This window comes from Anomaloglossus baeobatrachus, chromosome 2 (assembly GCF_048569485.1).
Source record: "Anomaloglossus baeobatrachus isolate aAnoBae1 chromosome 2, aAnoBae1.hap1, whole genome shotgun sequence".
In the NCBI taxonomy this organism is placed as follows: domain Eukaryota; kingdom Metazoa; phylum Chordata; class Amphibia; order Anura; family Aromobatidae; genus Anomaloglossus; species Anomaloglossus baeobatrachus.
Genome location: NC_134354.1, coordinates 648,671,759 through 648,684,240, shown reverse-complemented (window position 1 = coordinate 648,684,240; position 12,482 = coordinate 648,671,759). Strand labels below are relative to the sequence as shown.

The 12,482-nt window shown below is 51.5% G+C and overlaps 1 protein-coding gene across 2 annotated transcripts in view; it reads left to right on the top strand.

Moving 5' to 3' along the window:
* The first annotated feature begins 1,290 nt into the window (after nt 1-1,290).
* The window catches only part of DGKA (diacylglycerol kinase alpha), a 311,491-nt gene continuing 300,299 nt past the window's right edge, over nt 1,291-12,482 (top strand). For both annotated transcript variants that reach the window (XM_075336996.1, XM_075336997.1), the window contains exon 1: nt 1,291-1,636. The gene's annotated coding sequence lies outside the window, so the exon portion shown is untranslated. The remainder of the gene's footprint in view (nt 1,637-12,482) is intronic.

Genomic DNA, 12,482 nt, shown 5'->3' with positions numbered 1-12,482 from the left:
GTAGGGGTGGGTCTGACTGCAACCAATCATAGGTGCCGGTGGGCGGGAAAAGTAGTGAATACTAGATGAAAAAATGAGCGGCCGGCATTTTCAAAAGAGGAAAAGCCGCCGGAGCTTTGTGACAACTGTGCAGCGTCGCGCCCGTGATCGGGGAGTATGAGAGAGGGGGGGAGAGGGAGGAGAGAGACCAGGAGTGATTTTAAACGATTTAGATCGTTCTGCTGGACATGCTGAGCATGCTCAGTAGAACGTGACGGAATCCGTCAGCGGATTCCGACGCTTAGCGCACAGCGGCGGAATCCACCACCATAGACAATCATTAGACACCTTGGCAAATTCCAACGGAATCTGTCAAGGTGCGTTAACGACCGAAAAAACGCTACATGTAGCGTTCCCTCCGCTCGACGCTGTGTCAAAATAACGACGCAGCGTCGTCCAGTGAATGAAACGCAGACACTTGCGTTACAGTGTGTCGTCAATACAAGTCAACGGAGAATAGTGCAGTGCGTTAACGGACTGCGCTATTGTCCATAGCGGCGGATTGCGCTGAACGCAAGTGTGAAAGCGGCCTCACTCATATGCAATCAGAACTGCTCGTGGTCCCGGGTGCATATTGCACCTGACAGGTTCCCTTTAACCTCATCAAGTTTCCAAAGACACCGAGCGGTCAAAAGAAGAAACCTGAAAAATGAGTCAGGTATCGTCAGACGCGCCATATTTTACAATACAAATCAATGGTTAGCCTCAAAAGATAATGGGTGTCTTTTTGAACATTTTTGGAAAAATTGGAAAATAACAGTAAAAAAGGACGCAGACGCAACTAAAATGCTAAAAAAAAAAAAAAATGTCGAAAAACTGCTCAAAATTTGACCAAAACTAATGCTTAAAAAGACACCAGGTTTACAAAAGTCAAGCAAAAAGGAGCAATTCCTGAAAAATTGACTCTGAATTGGACGTCGTGTGCACAGATAATGTCTGAGGCGCCCACCTCAGGAGGACGGGGCAGCCGCCATCATTAGCACTGTGTAATAACCTAATTACATGTGAGGTAAATGTTTATTCCGGAATAAACAGCACCTGTGACTGTGTATCAGCAGGAAATACAGCCCCCCGCCATGGTTTACAACGGGGAATATAAAGAAGGCGGCAAGAAAAGCCGCAGAAATGTCAGTGCCCGTCAGAGAGAGGATTCCCCAGTATTATGAGTGCAGCTCTGGCGTCATCAGCAGCAGTGGGGGCTATGGCTGCCTCCTCCTGCTCACTACAAAGCTCATGTACAGTAGGCAGGGATTCCTCGGCTCTGCTATGTCAGCGCCTCACAGATGTGTTTGTCAGGGGCAGAGGCCGCCTCACAGAGGGTGTGAGCTGCTCTCTGGAGTCTCTCCAGCTTTCTGACTAAACCTGCTTTCCCCCTCAGTAACATGTAACCATTATTGTTAGTTACACTGGTGAAGTTTCACTTCCTGGCAGAGACTTCATCTGGGCGACATATTATTACTTTTATTCGCCGCCCCCTGCGTGTTTTACCCTGTTGTGGGCTTTTTTATCTTTTGTTTTGTGGCCACATCCTGTGTGAGAGAAGAGCAGGGAGAAGACACGACAGTCCCCAGTGAGGAGCAGCCCGGGGTGCACACAGGTAAGCGCCATACAGCTTGGGCTTTTGGCCTAAAACCTGCACAGAGGGGCGGCTGCAGCTGGGGTCTGGCATAGCAATAGTTAATGTAATCATTGCAGACATCTGGAGCTACTGGTACCAGTGGTCAATGGCTGTGAATGGAGCAGCATGTTCTCCTATTACCTGCATGCATGGGGCTGGGGGCTCTATACATTTCTGTGCAGAATCACAAGGCAGCAGCTCTGAGTTATGGAACTACAAGTGTCAGCACTTCTGTCCTCGCCAGGCATGCTGTGGCTGCAGTGCTGTCCATTATCATGTCTGATCTATGGCGGCGCTGTCTGACATTGTCATGCAATCGTTTTAATTGCTCGAGATTTGGCTTTTTCCAGACTGTCATGTCACAGGCTCATCTACTCGAGTTTAGTGTTATCACAATTCTGAATATCCACTGCTTGGTGGCGGTGGCAGATATGGGACCGGGGTGATCCGCAGACTGCTGATGACCGGACAACCCCTTTATGTTCCTGCGATGAGTGACCGGACAACCCCTTTATGTTCCTACCATGAGTGACCGGACAACCCCTTTATGTTCCTACCATGAGTGACCGGACAACCCCTTTATGTTCCTACCATGAGTGACCGGACAACCCCTTTATGTTCCTACCATGAGTGACCGGACAACCCCTTTATGTTCCTACCATGAGTGACCGGACAACCCCTTTATGTTCCTTCGATGTGTGACCGGACAACCCCTTTATGTTCCTACCATGAGTGACCGGACAACCCCTTTATGTTCCTACCATGAGTGACCGGACAACCCCTTTATGTTCCTACCATGAGTGACCGGACAACCCCTTTATGTTCCTACCATGAGTGACCGGACAACCCCTTTATGTTCCTACCATGAGTGACCGGACAACCCCTTTATGTTCCTTCGATGTGTGACCGGACAACCCCGTTATGTTCCTACCATGAGTGACCGGACAACCCCTTTATGTTCCTACGATGAGTGACCGGACAACCCCTTTATGTTCCTACCGTGAGTGACCGGACAACCCCGTTATGTTCCTACCGTGAGTGACCGGACAACCCCGTTATGTTCCTACGATGAGTGACCGGACAACCCCTTTATGTTCCTACGATGAGTGACCGGACAACCCCTTTATGTTCCTACCATGAGTGACCGGACAACCCCTTTATGTTCCTACCATGAGTGACCGGACAACCCCTTTATGTTCCTTCGATGTGTGACCGGACAACCCCGTTATGTTCCTACCATGAGTGACCGGACAACCCCTTTATGTTCCTACCATGAGTGACCGGACAACCCCTTTATGTTCCTACCATGAGTGACCGGACAACCCCTTTATGTTCCTACCATGAGTGACCGGACAACCCCTTTATGTTCCTACCATGAGTGACCGGACAACCCCTTTATGTTCCTACCATGAGTGACCGGACAACCCCTTTATGTTCCTTCGATGTGTGACCGGACAACCCCGTTATGTTCCTACCATGAGTGACCGGACAACCCCTTTATGTTCCTACGATGAGTGACCGGACAACCCCTTTATGTTCCTACCGTGAGTGACCGGACAACCCCGTTATGTTCCTACCGTGAGTGACCGGACAACCCCGTTATGTTCCTACGATGAGTGACCGGACAACCCCTTTATGTTCCTACGATGAGTGACCGGACAACCCCTTTATGTTCCTACCATGAGTGACCGGACAACCCCTTTATGTTCCTACCATGAGTGACCGGACAACCCCTTTATGTTCCTACCATGAGTGACCGGACAACCCCTTTATGTTCCTACCATGAGTGACCGGACAACCCCTTTATGTTCCTACGATGAGAGACCGGACAACCCCTTTATGTTCCTACGATGAGAGACCGGACAACCCCTTTATGTTCCTACCATGAGTGACCGGACAACCCCTTTATGTTCCTACCATGAGACTGGACAACCCCTTTATGTTCCTACGATGAGTTCTTGACACTTGCCAAAAAAACACTAAGTATTACAGCTCCGGCAAAATGGATGGGATTTATAGAAATGTTACATTTTTCCAACCATAAGCAGACTTGCGGTGCGTTTTTGAAATCTGCAATATTTTAATGTGTTTTATTTGCAGATTTTCTCAATAGACTTTAAAGAGAACCTGTCACCAGATTTGGCTCCTATAAGCTGCGACCAGCACCGGTGAGCCCTTATATACAGCATTGCAGAGTACTGTATATAAGAGCCCAGGCAGCTCTGTAAAACAGAAAAAAACATTTTTATTGTATACACATAGGGGGCAGTCAGGTCCGATGAGTGTCGCTGCTCTACAGTTCGGCGCCTTCATTCTGCGGCAATCACCGTCCTCCTTTAAACCAGCCCAGTGTGGATGACGTGTCTTATGTCATCCACACTAGCTGGCATTGAGGTCTGGCGCAGGCGCACTTTGATCTGCCCTGTGGAGGGCAGATCAAAGTATTTTAGTGCGCATGAGCGGGTGGTCTTTAACCTTTCTTCAGCGCTCTATTGGGAGACCCAGACGATTGGGGTATAGCTACTGCCCTCTGGAGGCCACACAAAGCACTACATCAAAAGTGCAAGGCCCCTCCCCCTCTGGCTATACCCCCCCGTGGTATCACGGGTTCTCCAGTTTTAGCTTTGTGTGCGAAGGAGGTCAGACATTCCATGCATAGCTCCACAGATTTTAGTCAGCAGTAGCTGCTGACTGTTTCGGATGGAAGAAAAGAGGACACATATAGTGTCCCCAGCATGCTCCCTTCTCACCCCTGGATGGTGTTGTAAGGTTGAGGTACCTATTGCTGGTACAGGGCTGGAGCCTGACATGCTGTTTTCCTTCCACATCCCCTTGTAGGGCTCTGTGGAAGTGGGATCCTGCCGGCCTCTCAGCTCTGATGCCGGGCTCCATCCACAGACCCATTGGAACCTGATGGATTCGGAGCAGGAGTACGATCAGGGACAGGGCCCTGCATCTTACAGGTACTCTGTGTCCCCGGCAGGCACAGACACACTCCGGGCTGGCTGGGTGTTATAGTGCGCCGGGGACCGCAACGTGGAGTTGGTGTCCCTACAGATTACTGGGGGATTGTTTGTGTTTGGGAACGCAGCGCCGACCCCCTCTGGACCGGGCGGCGCTGCTGTGACTTGTGGTGCGCCGGGGATCCGCCGTCCGCGCTTTTACGGCGGCGGCGGTTATAACTTTAGTCCCAGGCTTTTTGGGCCTAGGACGCCGGCAGCTCCGTTTCGTTCCCGCCCCCACCCTGTCATTCAGGGTAGGGGAGAGACGCTGTTCGCAAGCAGCGACGAGGGCTGGAGCCTGATTTACATGCTCCAGCCCTCTCACTTGGCACAGAGGGAAGCAGGCTTCCCGCTCTTGGCCAGGAACGCCCAGGGCCCGCCCCCCTTCCTCTCTCGAGACGCCGGCGGCCATTACATGCATGCCTGGCTGGAGGAAGGACGCAAGGCTCTGGGAGACCTGGACTAGGGGCTATCTGGCGACCACACACCCGCTTTTTAAGCGGGCGGTAAGCGATTTTCTGTGCTGGTCCCTCTAGTGCCTCACTGTGTATCAGTGTGCTGGATACAGTTATATAGATTTTGTATTTCTTGCACTGTGAGGTGCGCTTCTGGCTGCATATCCCAGATCGCTCTGTGGAAGCAGCAACATGTCATCCTCAAAACGCAAGGCGGCCAAGGCAAAAAGGGCTGTGTATACTGCGTGTGCTGCATGTGGGGCTAATCTACCAGCAGGCTCTGATGACCCCCATTGTGTGCAATGCTCCGACCCGGTGCTGCTTCGCCAGCCGGAGTCAGGAGAGGTAGCGACCCAGGCTGAGACGCTTGTAAGTTCTGCCCCGGTGACAGGGACGGACTTTGCAGTTTTTGCAGATAATATGTCTGTATCTATGGCAAAAATCCTTGAGACCTTGCAATCTATGCATGGGGCTCAGTCTCTGGGCACGGCGAGGCCTCGGTCCTCAGGTCCCCCTTACTTGGAATGTATCCAGCCCACAGGGGGGTCCCCGGCTTCACAGGCCGAGGATTATGACTCAGATGATGGCCCCAGCCACCCTAAGCGAGCTCGCTGGGAAAGACCCTCGACGTCTTCACACTGCTCAGGGTCTCAGCGCAATCAGTCTCCCTGTGATGTGTCTGATGAGAGTGATCAGGAATCCACTCCTGGAACCCCGCTCAACCTGGATACCCCGGATGGGGATGCCATGGTAGACGACCTTATCTCAGCCATCAATAGGCTGTTGGATATTTCTCCCCCAGCCCCTTCAGCAGAAGAGGCGGCTGCGGAGCAGGAAAAGTTTCGTTTCCTTTATCCCAAGCGTAAATTGAGTGCTTTGTTAGATCACTCTGACTTCAGAGAATCAATCCAGAAGCACGACGCTCACCCAGAAAGGCGTTTCTCTAAACGATCTAAAGATACGCGTTTCCCTTTCCCCCCTGAGGTGGTCAAGCGCTGGACTCAGTGTCCAAAGGTAGACCCCCCGATTTCCAAACTTGCAGCTAGATCCATAGTTGCAGTGGAGGATGGCGCTTCACTTAAAGATGCCAATGACAGACAGATGGACCTTTGGTTAAAATCTGTCTATGAAGCTATAGGCGCGTCGTTTGCTCCGGCATTCGCAGCCGTATGGGCACTCTAGGCTATTTCAGCTGGCTTAGCAAAAGTGGATGCTATCATGCATCCAGCAGTGCCGCAAGTGGCGCACCTTACCACGCAGATGTCGGCGTTTGCGTCTTACGCTATCAATGCGGTCCTAGAATCTACCAGTCGCACCTCAATGGCGTCCGCCAATTCGGTAGTTTTGCGCAGAGCCTTGTGGTTAAAGGACTGGAAAGCAGATGCTGGTTCCAAAAAATGTTTAACCAGTTTGCCTTTGTCTAGAGAGAGACTGTTTGGCGAGCCATTGGCTGACATCATTAAGCAGTCCAAGGGTAAAGACTCCTCTTTACCACAACCCAGAACACCCAAACCTCAGCAGAAAAAGTGGCAGCAGAGGTTTCAGTCCTTTCGAGGTTCGGGCAAGACACCATTTACCTCGTCCAAAGGGACTCAGAGGACGCAAAGAAACTCAGATTCGTGGCGGACTCACACACGCCCCAAGAAAGCAAATGGAGGTACCGCTTCCAAAGCGGCTACCTCATGACTTCCAGCCCCCCCCCTCCGCATCGCCGGTCGGGGGCAGGCTCTCCCGCTTTTCCGGCATTTGGATGTCACAGGTCAAAGACCGGTGGGTGACGGACATTTTGTCTCGCGGGTACAGAATCGAGTTCAATTCTCGTCCTCCAGCTCGGTTCTTCAGAACCTCCCCACGTCCAGACCGAGCAGATGCTCTGCTGCAGGCGGTGGATTCCCTAAAAGCGGAAGGAGTGGTTATCCCAGTCCCTCATCAGGAACAAGGGCAAGGGTTTTACTCCAATCTCTTTGTGGTTCCAAAAAAGGACGGCTCATTCCGTCCTGTTCTGGACCTAAAACGGCTCAACAAACATGTGCACGCCAGGAGGTTCCGGATGGAAACCCTCCGCTCTGTCATTGCCTCAATGTCCAGAGGAGACTTCCTTGCCTCAATAGACATCAAAGATGCTTATCTCCACGTGCCAATTGCTACAGAACATCAACGTTTTCTACGTTTTGTGATAGGAGACGACCATTTTCAGTTCGTAGCTCTTCCATTTGGTCTGGCGACAGCCCCACGGGTCTTCACCAAGGTCATGGCGGCGGTGGTAGCAGTCTTGCACTCTCAGGGACACTCGGTGATTCCTTACCTAGACGACTTATTGGTCAAAGCTCCCTCTCGGGAGGCATGCCAACTCAGCCTGAATGCTACGCTGGAGACTCTACAGTCTTTCGGATGGATCATCAACTTTCCAAAGTCGATCCTATCACCGACTCAGTCACTAACGTATCTTGGCATGGAGTTTCATACTCTAGCAGCGATAGTGAAGCTTCCGCTGGACAAGCAGCGGTCACTACAGACAGGGGTGCAATCTCTCCTGCAGGGCCAGTTGCATCCCTTGCGGCGCCTCATGCATTTCCTAGGGAAGATGGTGGCAGCCATGGAAGCAGTTCCCTTTGCGCAGTTTCATCTGCGCCCACTTCAATGGGACATTCTCCGCCAATGGGACGGGAAGTCAACGTCCCTGGACAGGAGAGTCTCGCTTTCCCAGACGGCCAAAGACTCTCTACAATGGTGGCTCCTTCCCACATCATTGTCTCAGGGAAGATCCTTCCTGCCCCCATCCTGGGCAGTAGTCACGACAGATGCGAGTCTGTCAGGGTGGGGAGCAGTATTTCTCCACCACAGGGCTCAGGGGACGTGGACTCCGCAGGAGTCCACCCTTCAGATCAATGTTCTGGAGATCAGAGCAGTGTATCTTGCTCTACTGGCCTTCCAACAGTGGCTGGAAGGAAAGCAGATCCGAATCCAATCGGACAACTCCACAGCGGTGGCATACATCAACCACCAAGGAGGGACGCGCAGTCGGCAAGCCTTCCAAGAAGTCCAGCGCATTCTAATGTGGGTGGAGGACAGAGCATCCACCATATCCGCGGTTCACATCCCAGGCGTCGAAAACTGGGAAGCAGACTTCCTCAGTCGCCAGGGCATGGACGCAGGGGAATGGTCCCTTCACCCGGACGTGTTTCAGGAAATCTGTCGCCGCTGGGGAGTGCCGGACGTCGACCTAATGGCATCCCGGCACAACAACAAGGTCCCGGCATTCATGGCGAGGTCGCGCGATCAAAGAGCTCTGGCGGCAGACGCCTTGGTTCAAGATTGGTCGCAGTTTCAGCTCCCATACGTGTTTCCGCCTCTGGCGCTCTTGCCCAGAGTGCTACGCAAGATCAGATCCGAGTGCAGCCGCGTCATACTCGTCGCTCCAGACTGGCCGAGGAGGTCGTGGTATCCGGATCTGTGGCATCTCACGATCGGTCGACCGTGGTCACTGCCAGACCGACCAGACTTACTGTCCCAAGGGCCGTTTTTCCATCAGAATTCTGCGGCCCTGAACCTGACTGTGTGGCCATTGAGTCCTGGATCCTAGCATCTGCTGGATTATCTCAGGGAGTCATTGCCACAATGAGACAAGCTAGAAAGTCGAATTCGGCTAAGATCTACCACAGAACGTGGAAGATTTTCTTGTCCTGGTGCTCTGCTCAGGGAGTGTCTCCCTGGCCATTTGCATTGCCCAAGTTTCTTTCTTTCCTGCAATCGGGGTTAGAAAAGGGCTTGTCGCTCAGCTCCCTTAAAGGGCAAGTTTCGGCACTATCCGTGTTTTTTCAGAAGCGTCTAGCACGTCTTCCTAAGGTGCGCACGTTCCTGCAGGGGGTCTGTCATATTGTGCCCCCGTACAAGCGACCGTTAGATCCATGGGATCTGAACAGGGTACTAGTTGCTCTCCAGAAGCCGCCCTTCGAGCCTCTGAAGGAAGTTTCCTTTTCTCGGCTGTCGCAGAAAGTGGCGTTTCTTGTTGCAATCACATCGCTTCGGCGAGTGTCTGAGCTGGCAGCTCTGTCATCTAAGGCTCCCTTCCTGGTGTTCCACCAGGACAAGGTTGTGCTGCGCCCCATTCCGGAGTTTCTCCCTAAGGTCGTATCCTCTTTTCATCTTAATCAGGATATTTCCTTGCCTTCTTTTTGCCCTCATCCGGTTCACCGGTATGAAAAGGCCTTACGTTTGCTAGATCTGGTGAGAGCACTCAGAATCTACATTTCCCGCACGGCGCCCATACGCCGTGCCGATGCACTTTTCGTCCTTGTCGCTGGTCCGCGCAAGGGGTTGCAGGCTTCTAAAGCCACCCTGGCTCGATGGATCAAAGAACCAATTCTAGAGGCCTACCGTTCTGCGGGGCTTCCGGTTCCTTCAGGGCTAAAAGCCCACTCCACCAGAGCCGTGGGTGCGTCCTGGGCATTACGTCACCAGGCTTCGGCTCAACAGGTGTGCCAGGCAGCTACCTGGTCCAGTCTGCACACTTTCACCAAGCATTATCAGGTGCATACCTATGCTTCGGCGGATGCCAGCTTAGGTAGAAGAGTCCTGCAGGCGGCAGTGACACCCCCATAGGGGAGGGCTGTTTTGCAGCTCTAACATGAGGTATTTATTTACCCACCCAGGGACAGCTTTTGGACGTCCCAATCGTCTGGGTCTCCCAATAGAGCGCTGAAGAAGAAGGGAATTTTGTTACTTACCGTAAATTCCTTTTCTTCTAGCTCTTATTGGGAGACCCAGCACCCGCCCTGTTGTCCTTCGGGATGTTTTTTTGTTGTTTGCGGGTACACATGTTGTTCATGTTGAACGGTTTTTCAGTTCTCCGATGTTATTCGGAGTTAATTTGTTTAAACCAGTTATTGGCTTCCTCCTTCTTGCTTTGGCACTAAAACTGGAGAACCCGTGATACCACGGGGGGGTATAGCCAGAGGGGGAGGGGCCTTGCACTTTTGATGTAGTGCTTTGTGTGGCCTCCAGAGGGCAGTAGCTATACCCCAATCGTCTGGGTCTCCCAATAAGAGCTAGAAGAAAAGGAATTTACGGTAAGTAACAAAATTCCCTTCTTCCTCGTCCCTGCGCATTATAGTACTTTGCTCTGCCCTTAGCAGGGCAGATTAAAGTGCGCCTGTGCAGGAGCGCAATGCCGGCCTGTGTAGATGACATAGGACATGTCATCCACACTTGGCTGGGTAGAAGGAGGATAGTGAACACCGCAGAGAGGAGGAGCTGAACCGGAGATCAGCGACACCCATTTGATCGAAGAGCAGCCACACCCATCGGACCGGACCGCCCCCTAGGTGAGTATAATAAAAGTGTTTTTTTACGTTCTACAGAGTGGCCTGGGCTCTTATATACAGTTTTCTAGAATGTTGTATATAAGGTCTCACTGGTGATGTTCGTAGCTTATAAGGGAAAAATCTGGTGACAGGTTCCCTATAATAAGATGAACAAAATCTGCAGTGTATACAAGTTATTTATGCTTTTTCGCTATGAAAATGCATTGAAGACGCATGTAAAGGCCCCGTTACACGCTACGATATATCTAACGATATGTTGTCGGGGGTCACCGATTCCGTGACGCACATCCGGCATCGTTTGACATATCGTAGCGTGTGACAGCTACGAGCGACTGTGAAAGAGCAAAAATACCTTATCGTTGCTCGTTGACACGTCGCTCATTTTCAAAAAATCGAACGTCCTTCTGCGCGCTGGTTGTTCATAGTTCCCGAGGCAGCACACATCACTCCATGTGACACCCCGGGAACGATGAACTGCAGCTTACCTGCGGCCGCTGGCAATGCGGAAGGAAGGAGGTGGGCGGGATGTTACGTCCCGCTCATCTCCTCCCCTCTGCTTCTATTGGGCGGCCGCTGTGTGACATCGCTGTGACGCCAAACGTCCCTTCCCCTTCAGGAAGAGGATGTTCACCACCCACAGCGAGGTCGTTCGGAAGGTAAGTACATGTGATGGGGGTTACCGACTTTGTGCGACACGGGCAACAAATTGCCTGTAATGCACAAACGATGGGGGCGGGCGGGTGCGATCGCTCATGCGATAGCATGACATACCGCCGATTTTAACCATGGCTTTATCCACACATACAGTGCCTACAAGTAGTATTCAACCCCCTGCAGATTTAGCAGGTTTGATAAGATGCAAATAAGTTAGAGCCTGCAAACTTCAAACAAGAGCAGGATTTATTAACAGATGCATAAATCTTACAAACCAACAAGTTATGTTGCTCAGTTAAATTTTAATAAATTTTCAACATAAAAGTGTGGGTCAATTATTATTCAACCCCTAGGTTTACTATTTTGTGGAATAACCCTTGTTTGCAATTACAACTAATAATCGTCTTTTATAAGACCTGATCAGGCCGGCACAGGTCTCTGGAGTTATCTTGGCCCACTCCTCCATGCAGATCTTCTCCAAGTTATCTAGGTTCTTTGGGTGTCTCATGTGGACTTTAATCTTGAGCACCTTCCACAAGTTTTCAATTGGGTTAAGGTCAGGAGACTGACTAGGCCACTGCAACACCTTGATTTTTTTCCCTCTTGAACCAGGCCTTGGTTTTCTTGGCTGTGTGCTTTGGGTCGTTGTCTTGTTGGAAGATGAAATGACGACCCATCTTAAGATCCTTGATGGAGGAGCGGAGGTTCTTGGCCAAAATCTCCAGGTAGGCCGTGCTATCCATCTTCCCATGGATGCGGACCAGATTGCCAGGCCCCTTGGCTGAGAAACCGCCCCACAGCATGATGCTGCCACCACCATGCTTGACTGTAGGGATGGTATTCTTGGGGTCGTATGCAGTGCCATCCAGTCTCCAAACGTCACGTGTGTGGTTGGCACCAAAGATCTCGATCTTGGTCTCATCAGACCAGAGAACCTTGAACCAGTCTGTCTCAGAGTCCTCCAAGTGATCATGAGCAAACTGTAGACGAGCCTTGACATGACGCTTTGAAAGTAAAGGTACCTTACGGGCTCGTCTGGAACGGAGACCATTGCGGTGGAGTACGTTACTTATGGTATTGACTGAAACCAATGTCCCCACTGCCATGAGATCTTCCCGGAGCTCCTTCCTTGTTGTCCTTGGGTTAGCCTTGACTCTTCGGACAAGCCTGGCCTCGGCACGGGTGGAAACTTTCAAAGGCTGTCCAGGCCGTGGAAGGCTAACAGTAGTTCCATAAGCTTTCCACTTCCGGATGATGCTCCCAACAGTGGAGACAGGTAGGCCCAACTCCTTGGAAAGGGTTTTGTACCCCTTGCCAGCCTTGTGACCCTCCACGATCTTGTCTCTGATGGCCTTGGAATGCTCCTTTGTCTTTCCCATGTTGACCAAGT